This window comes from Lissotriton vulgaris, chromosome 6 (genome assembly GCF_964263255.1).
Source record: "Lissotriton vulgaris chromosome 6, aLisVul1.2, whole genome shotgun sequence".
Taxonomy (NCBI): domain Eukaryota; kingdom Metazoa; phylum Chordata; class Amphibia; order Caudata; family Salamandridae; genus Lissotriton; species Lissotriton vulgaris.
In genome coordinates, this window is record NC_141694.1 from 1,912,342,221 (window position 1) to 1,912,352,428 (window position 10,208).

The following is a 10,208-nucleotide window of genomic DNA, read 5'->3' on the forward strand; positions in this document are numbered from 1 at the left end:
CCTAGATCGTTTTCCGTCCAGAGATCTGCGCAGCGCACAAGCATGGCTCCCGGACTTCATGAGCACTATGGGCCTTATCGATTGTTGGCGGCTTTTACATCTCGCTCAACGACAGTACACTTTCCATTCGGGGGCTCACGGCAGTCTTTCTAGGATTGATTACATTTTGACACCTGCGGTTCAGGCACAGACCGTCTCCAGGGCTCGCCTTCTGGCCAGGGGTATATCGGATCACTCTCCAGTTTGGGTATCCTTTGACTTTGGCATCGCGGCGGCGACCAGGGTGGCGCCGGTCAATCCCTGGTATTTCCACAACCCCAAGACTCAAGACCTCCTTGCTAAAGCTATCGATCTGTACTTCACTGAGAACACAGGTACGGTAACGTCGGCCCTTTCCCTCTGGGAGGCCTTTAAGACTGTCCTTAGAGGAGAGGCTCTCTCCTTAATAGCCGAGGTGCGCAGACGAAGGGATGAAGACATGGTACGGTTGGCGTCGGATATTGCAGGACTGAACTCCCAGTTGGCGCTGGGACCGACACCCGAACTGTTACATGCTCTCTCCCTGAAGCAGTCGGAATATAGAGCCACTGCCACTGACGCTGCCAAGGCGATGGGCAGGGAACAGCAAGGGAGGATTTATGATGCCGGAGACAAGGCGGGTAAGCTCCTTGCCTGGCTAGATAAGAAAGAGTTGGCTTACCGTGTGGTCCCTGAGATCCTAGGTGATGACGGTCTGGTTGTTACTGACCCCAACGCTATCGCCTCAGCTTTTGCCGACTACTTTGAGACGGTTTATACATCAGTCTCCACCCTGACTGAATCGGACTCGGCCTCCTTTTTGGAGGGGGTTGAGCTCCCTTGCCTGTCTGATACCGAGCGTGATGACATGGACCGGGGCATTACGGCGGACGAGGTGGCGTTAGCAATACGGTCCTTGCATTCCGGGAAAGCTCCAGGTCCCAATGGTCTCCCGGTGGAGCTGTATAAAATCAAAGCGGACACTATTGCGGTGCCCCTGAGGAGTATGTTCTTGGAAGCCCGAGAGGCTGGTGAACTTCCACTGGATCAACGCCAGGCCACCATTGTGGTCATCCATAAGGAGGGAAAGCCTAGAGACCTTTGTAGGTCGTATCGCCCTATTTCATTGCTGAATGGCGAGCCCAAAATCCTGCCTAAGTTGCTGGCCAATCGGCTCGTGGGTGTGATCGCGGACTTGGTCCATCCAGACCAGTCCGGTTTCATACCTCTCCGTAACACTGCCCTTAATCTTAGAAGACTTCACGCTGTCATGGCGCGGGCACACATGCTCTGCTAACCAACTGTCCTGGCTTCGCTGGACGCGACAATGGCGTTTGATTCTCTTGAATGGAACTACCTCTGGGCGGTGCTGTCTAAGTTTGGGTTCGGCCCTGACTTCATTAGTTGGGTCCGGCTTCCTCCCCGTTGGCCAACATAACGGTCAATGGCTGCATGTCAGCTTCCTTTGCCTTGCGCAGTGGTACCAGACAGGGCTGCCCGTTGTCACCGCTCCTTTTTGCCCTTGCGCTGGAGCCGCTTGCTGCTTGGATCCGCACTCACCCTGACATTAGTGGGATTAAGTGGTCACCGGGATTCGAAGATCGCGTTTCGCTATAAGCGGACGACATTCTGCTTTACCTCACCTCCCCCTGTCGGTCTTTGATTGTGGTGTTTGATGTACTGGGTACCTTTGGTGGATACTCGGGCCTGGTTATCAACTGGTCCAAGTCCTACCTCTATGTGCTCCGCGGAGACACTCCACGTCTCCCTAGGGGCTGTGCAATACAGGTCTCGCAGCAGGGCTTCAAGTACCTGGGCATCTATATTTCAACGGATGCCAGGGCACGTTACGCCAACAACTTGCTCCCTCCTCCAGCGCGCCTTCGGCGTGACGTGGAGGGTTGGAAAAGATTGCCGCTGTCCTTGTTGGGCCGAGCGGCGTTGTTCAAAATGATGTCCCTGACGAGATTTTTGTATGCGCTTCAAAACACGCAGGACCCAGTCCCTTCCAAATACTTCAGGGAGATTGAAGGTTTGCAGCGTACCCTTTTGTGGGAAGGAAGGCCGCGCATTGCCGTGGTCAAGCTGACCATTCTGTGGTATTGCCCTGCCCGATGTACGCCGGTACTACTGGGCTTCTCAATTGGAGGCTATCAATCATGGCTTCTACGGACCGGCGGTTAATCCAGGGTATGCCATGGATCGCTGGCTTATGAACGACGGGATGTACTACAGAGCGCTGTATTCTAGATCTCTGGACCGGAAATTGACTGGTCCCACCAGGACCGCGGTGCATTTATGGAGGGCTGTTACGAAGGCACTGGGGTGGAAGGGTAGGCTCACCATGGCTACTCCCCTTTACGACTCTGACTTGCTGGGGAGATTGTGGCACTCAAAAGGGTTTGATTGGTGGGATCTCATCGGTATTTCCAAAGTGGCGGACGTGATGGCCAGAGGGGAAATTAAATTGTTTGCCGCCCTACAGGCTGAATTTCAACTGGGGGCCACGGAATACTTTAGATATGCGCAGTTGAGGCATGCCCTTACTTCCACCCTGCCTGTAGGTGAAAAAGTTCCTGAGTCATCCCCGCTGGAAGACAGGGTGCTGGACGGCCATATGCCGGACAGCGCCATCTCCCTGACTTACAAAAAACCTATCAATGTTCGGACGGACCTGCTGGTGAAAGTACGAGACCAATGGATGAATGATGGGATTGAGATGGATGATGAGGACTGGCAGTCTGCGGTATCCTCCCCTAAGGAAGTAGCAATTTCGGCCAGACTGCGCTTGGTTCAGCTGAAAATACTTCACAGGGTGTATGTCACTGGCCCCAGGTTGATTCGGATGGGGCTTTCCCAGGACGGCCTTTGTAGGAGGGGATGTGGTGTGCTGGCCACTTTCATGCATACTATTTGGGAGTGCCATGTCATAGCCTCTTATTGGGAACGAGTGCATGCGGTTATGCGTGTTGTGACTGGTGTGGATTTGCCCGCGGAAGCTAGACGCTGCTTGCTGAATGTGTGGGGTCCGACTGATTAAAATAACGCTCAAACCCGCTGGGTCACACTGGGGAATATGGTGGCCAAGAGGGACATTGCCCAGAGATGGGGTGCTCCAACCAACCCCCCCCCCCCCCCACTGTGAGTCTTTGGAAAACCAACATGGATTGGTGAATGCTCTGGGAGAAGACTGTCTACTTAGCCTGGGGTAAGCCCAAGATGTGGGGGATGGTCTGGGGGGCCTGGAATGCATACAGAGGTGACATTTGTGTGCCCCCGGAGGTAATCCGTCCGGAGGTTCGTCTCTCACCGTAGCTACTCCCTCCACCCAAGTTTTCACGTGATATAATCCTGTTTCTTGCTCCCCCCACACATGTGTGCTTTTTTGATATGACCATTCCATGATGCGGAAGTTCCAGCCTCTCCCCCTGGGTATATGCCTTATCGCTCCTCTATGCTCCCCTGCCTTGCCATCTTTCTTCCCTTCTCCCTCCTCCTTCCCTCTTTCCCCTCTTTACTCTTGTCTCTTTTCGGTTCTCACCATGTTCCTTAAGTTCACTTCTATAATATATAAAATTAAACCTGACTGCTCCTTTTACTGTTTTGTGCACACTTCTATGTTGTTTTGATAATGCTGTCTAGCCTCCGGGATGTACGGCTGAATAGCGGTGTACTTTGAATTACAAATAAAGGTTTTCCAAAAAAAAAAGAAAAAAAAAAAAACAATCAGCTCGCCACCTTCCTCGAAACCAACAAATCACTCGACTCCTCACAGTCTGGCTTCTGAGCCAAACACAGCACCGAGACCGCCCTCATCGCAGCAACAGACGACATCCGAACACTACTGGACAACGGAGACACCGTCGCCCTCATCCTCCTTGACCTCTCTGCAGCCTTCGACACAGTCTGCCATAGCAACCTGATACAACGCCTCAGAAACATCGGAATTCAAGGAAAAGCATTGGACTGGATCATCTCGTTCCTCGCTGGAAGAACTCAGAGAGTCCGCCTCCCCCCTTTTAAGTCAGAGGCCACCGAAGTCATCTGCGGCGTCCCGCAAGGATCATCACTCAGCCCCACCCTCTTCAACGTCTACATGAGCCCCCTCGCAACCATCGCACTTCAACACAACCTCAACATCATCTCCTACGCTGATGACACTCAGCTGATCCTCTCACTCACCAAAGACCCAATCACCGCCAAAACCAACCTACATGAAGGGATGAAAGAAGTAGCCGAATGGATGAAGCACAGCCGTCTGAAACTGAACTCGGACAAAACAGAAGTCCTCATCTTAGGTGCATCCCCTTCCGCCTGGGACGAATCTTGGTGTCCAACGGCCCTAGGAAAAGCCCCCATACCAACGGACCACGCACGGAACCTGGGCATCATCCTGGACTCCTCACTCTCGATGACCAGACAAGTCAACGCCGTCTCATCATCATGCTTCAACATCCTACGCATGCTCAAAAAAACATTTAGCTGGATCCCCACCGAAACAAGAAAAACGGTCACCCACGCAATGGTTACAATCCGTCTGGACTACGGAAACACCCTTTACGCCGGTACCACCGCAAAACTGCAGAAAAAACTCCAACGCATCCAAAATGCTTCAGCCAGACTCATACTAGACATCCCCCGCACAGACTACATCTCCGTTCACCTGAAAGACCTTCACTGGCTCCCCGTCAACAAGAGGATAACGTTCCATCTCCTCACCCACGCACACAAAGCCCTATACGAACTTGGACCTGATTGTCTCAACACGCGCCTTTCCTTTTACACCCCCCACCCGCCAGCTGCGTTTGTCCAACCAAGCCCTCGCCGCTGTTCCGCGCATCCACAAAGCCACCATGGGGGGAAGATCCTTCTCCTACTTAGCGGCCAAAACCTGGAATTCCCTTCCCATCCACCTCCACCTTACTCAAAACCACCTAGCCTTCAGAAAACAGCTTAAAACCTGGATATTCGATAAGTAAACCTCCCCCCCCTTCCTCAAGCGCCTTGAGACCCTCTGGGTATGTAGTGCGCTATACAAATTCTGACTTGACTTGACTTGACTATAAAATAATTTTAATTTTCCCGACAAGGTTTGGATTTGTAATGTTATTTTGTTCACTGTTTTGATTGGCTCAATTGATAATTAATGAAGTACTGAGTAAATTACTTACTTAATCTTGGCAGCAATCTGTCCGAACCCGACAGAACCATTGTTTATATAATTCCTCTGGCAATCCAGCAAACTCCACAACCACAAAATCCTTAACTTTCGTAATCATTTCAATATCATCACGCTCCACATCACCTTCACCAGGACACGGCAACCTGGATAAACAATTAGCTGTAATGTTACGTTAAAATGGCACATGTTCTACTCCAAAGTTTAACAGCCAGATTCATCAAAGACCCGTTTTGCGAGTCTTTAATAGCGATTCATAAGGAATCGCTATTACAGACTCGCAAAATGGGATTCATGTAGGAATCGCAAAATAAGATGCGATTCTTACACAATCCTTATTTGCGATTAGCAAATTGCTAATCGCAAATAAGGAATAACTCCCCATTCATTCCTATGGGCCAAAATGCCCATAGGAATGAATGGGGAGTATTCCTTATTTGCGATTAGCAATTCGCAAATAAGGAATAACTCCCCATTCATTCCTATGGACCAAAAGGCCCATAGGAATGAATGGGGAGTATTCCTTATTTGTGATTAGCAATTTGCTAATCGCAAATAAGATAGCGATTTCAAGGGTGCCAGGGGTGTCCAAAGGACACCCTGTGGCACCCCTTAAATGCAAATTTAAACAGGTGTTGCGCACACACATGTCCAAAGGACATGTGTGTGTGTAACATGCAAAAGAAAAAAATCCACTAAAGTGCCTTTTTCTCTTTTTTCGCAATTTACCACAAAGTCAGACTTCGTGGTAAATTGCGACCAAATATTGCGAATTCGCAATTTCAAATTGGTTGATGAATTGCATTTAAGGAATCTCTATTAGAGATTCCTTAAATCCAATTCCTCGCAAATATGCAATTTCGCTAATAGCGATTTTTGCATTTGGGATGATAAATCCCAAATGCAAAAATTGCACTCGCAAAGGGCCAGATTCTCAGAATCTGGCCTTTTTGCGAGCGCAATTTCGCTTGATGAATCAGGCTGATATTCCTGTAACCTTGAGGCAAGTCTTGAAATCCATGCAGTGGCGTTCCACATCCCACCAGGAGACAAAATGCTCACCAGTGGCTTGTTGTCTGTCCTAAGAATGAAACTCCTCTTCCACACTTAGTTGCGGAAGTGCTCAACTGCTTATACACATGTCAGGAGCTCCTTCTCAATAACTGAATACCTTTTTTCTGTCTCACTCAGTGTCCTATATGCAAACGCAACACAATATTCTTCTTTAACACATTTCAGTCCCAACCCTCTCCCAATACCATACAAACTGTAAAAGTGCATGTCATTTCTACAAAAAGGTCACAATGTGGGAGCATGTGCAATTTCCCTTTTTATCTGCTGGAAAGCAACCTGTTGTTTGTCTGTCCATATAAATTATGCTTTAGTCCTCTTTAGATCTCTTAGTAGCAAAAGCATGTATGAATTCACTGTAATATTAGCATAATCCTGCAAAAAATAACAGTTTCTCCTTGTTATCAGAAGCAGGAGCATTTTTTGGAACCACCCGATCACCCGACAAAGTGTGCCCTACATATTCAACAGATTCACAGAAAAGTTTACATTTCTCTCCCTTCAGTATCAATCCATGACCTTCCAATAGTTTCCACACAGTAACTACATGCTCCCTGTTTTCTTCCTCATTTTGAGAAAATATCAAGATGTCATACTGGAAACACTTCACACATTTATCCAGATCTTTAAAAATGTGTAACTTAGCTCTCTGGAATAACGAAGCTGCAGAGGCAAGTCCAAATGGCATCCTTTTAAATTGAAATAATCCCTGGGGAATAAGAAACGCAGTGAAATGCTTGAGTTCCTCTAAGTTCAATTTGATAGTATGTCAAACTAAGATCCAAAGTGGAAAAAACTTTGGCTCTTCAAGCATACGCAAAACTTCATTTATGTTAGGCAATAGGTGACATTCCACCACTAAATCTGCATTAAGGGCCCTCATGTCCACACATACCCTGATGCCCTTATACGGTTTGCGAGCCAAAACAATGGGGGATACCCACTCAGAGGATTCTACCTCTTCAATTATCGCATTGTTGACAAACTCTTCCAGCACTCCTTTTAATTCCTGTTTGACATTCACTGGTACCCCCTTAAGTTTCTGTTTCACAGGAACAGCATTAGCTTTTACTTTAATATGATGACTGAAACGTTGGAGAACATTTGTATTATTCCATCCCTTTGTTCCCCCTCAGACTGTAATAACACAGGATCCTTACACCTCGGGTTAAGCATAACGCTCAAGTTTTGTTGGTCTTGCCACCCCAACACATTCACACAGTTGACAGCCACATATAATTTAATCTGCGCATTCTCCCTTTGAACTCAATATCTACTCCCTCATACTCTAGCGTGTCAATCCTGGAACCTTCAAAACTCTGCAAACATTAGACTCCTTGAGCATATCCAAACATATTTTTTTGCCCAACCTTCACACACAATAGTCTTTAGTAACAATAGTCTATGGTGATCCTGAATCAGCCATCAACTCTAGACTTACTTCTAATACGGAAACACTACATTTGGGTGGTCTCTAAGCTTCCTGTACCTCAGTACCATCCATTTCTGATCCATCCATACCTTTAGAAATGGACAAAACTATACCCTTATTGCCTTCACTTTCATCATCACTTACATGCCTGTGGCACCACCTATTTTCTGGAATCTCTGCAACTCTTGCAAAATGTCCTAGACGCCCACACTTGCTGCATTCTCTACCTCATGCAGGACACAAAAGTAACAAGGCTATGTGGTTGGTGCTGCCACATTTAAAACAGTAACAATTCCTGTCTCCTCTTCTGAGTGTTTGATTACTCCCATGTAAACTGCTGGTATTCACAGGTTGAATATTTCAGTGAAAGCTACCAGAGACTGACTACCTGCCCTGGGACCACTCAAACCCATGCTACACATATCCTCTGCATTCTAATTGTCCTTAATCAATGATTTCAGCCATCTTTCAGATTGTTCTAGAGCTTTGACAGTATCAATAACCATCTATAAGTTTGGATCCCCAAAAGCCACAATTGTTCTTGGACGTTTTTGCTCGTAACGTGGGCTATAAAAAAAGCCACAATTGTTCTTGGACGTTTTTGCTCTTAACGTGGACTATAATTTGGTCTCTAATCATCTCATCAGTAATAGGTCCAAAATTACAGTTAGTCGAAAGTGACTGCGTCCCCTCTTTTCCGCTCTCAAAGGAGGTTTTCCCTACCACCTCTATGAGTTTGTCCGAGTTTCCACCTCTATCTTATCAGGAGCTTGACCTGCTCTTAAATAAGACAAGGTCGGGGTCCCCATTGGACCCATGCCTCCTTAAAGTCCTGAAGGAGTGCAGAGACTCCTTACTGCCCTTATTGCTGGACATCATGATTAGGGCTATGAGAGAGGGCACTTTTCCATCTCAATGGAAGAGTGCGGTGGTCAAGCCCCTCCTAAAGAAGCCTACACTAGATCCCGAGGTGCTTAAGAATTATCGCCCCATTTCTTTGCTTCCAGCTCCGGCAAAGATGCTGGAGACTCACCTCAATCAACATCTGGCGGCATTTCTTGACTCCTCGGGTCTCTTAGATCAATCTCAACACGGCTTCAGGAGGCACCATAGTACCGAGTCAGCCCTTACGGTCGTTCTGAACAACATCCGCATGGAGGTAGACCAGGGACATACCACCGTCCTGGTCCTTTTGGACCTGACAGCCGCCTTCGATACCCTATCCCCTTCGGTCTTAACATCTCGCCTGAGGGAGATAGGGGTGGAAGGGGCGACTCTGAGTCTGCTGGCCTCATTTCTGGACCAGAGGGAACAGAGGGTTAAGCTGGGAGAGTTCCTATCTCCATCCCTACCTGTGCAATGTGGGGTCCCACAGGGGTCGGCATTAAGTCCGACCCTGGTTAACATTTACGTGAGTCGAAAAACAACATTGTCCCAACTAGGTGGACAAAAGAGGATTGTCCTATTTTAGTGTTAGTAGTAGGGGTATAGTGATTAAACAGGCATGCCGTGAAATCGGCGGGAAAGGCAAAGGTACAATGAGATGTATATTAATTATTGATACACATCAGTTTCGCACTATAGCATTCAGGACAATCATAGGTTATAACAGATTCTATATAACTATTTGTAATACTGTCAAAAGGCTAGGAATTTAATTATTGAGACTTGTCACGATGTATGTTTGGTAAAACTATGTTTTAGATTTATTCACTTAATCAGTTTACAGTTCATAATTCATATCAAAACATTGTTAAAAACATATCACAATAGACATTTTAATAATACAAAAATACATAATAAAAACAAGAAGAATCAAAAAGGTCGACAAAAGTGTAGTAATCACACTTAAAATCCAATGAAGTTGAAGAGTTTATTTATTGTGATACAGCTATCAGTGACCCTCAGCTTCAACTGCTTGCAAAGGAATCTTTCATGATGTCACACATACATCAGAAAGTTCTCTCTTAAAGAAGACATCACCACACATCTCCCCCTCATAACAAAATATAAATAAGCAACACAACCTCCTAAAATAATAATAAGATGTTACTATAGAAAGAACTTAACAATATATACAATTTCATATCAAGATTACATACAAATTAATTAAACAGATGAGGAATTTAATTCTGCAGCTGTTCAAGTTAGTATTTCAGGAAAATGAGGATTGATTTTACACATACTTCCCAAACTCCAGATTTTTCCATTATCTAACTTTGCAACAGATCCCATGACCTTAATCACTTTCCGAGGTTGGGAATATTTACTTTCTCCTTTTTTGACAAAACCAGCCTTCCTCACAACAACCCAATCACCATTCTCTATACCCACAACTTTTACTCCTTTCCTTTGATCATAACTTTCCTTGTTCCTAGCATGAGAATCTTTCATTCTTTCTGCCATACATTCACGATCCACCCAAATCTGATCCTTCTTTCTTAACCAAACAGGTGATTCTTTAGTGGCTGGTTCTCTTCCTTTCAACGCAATGAAAGGAGAAATTCC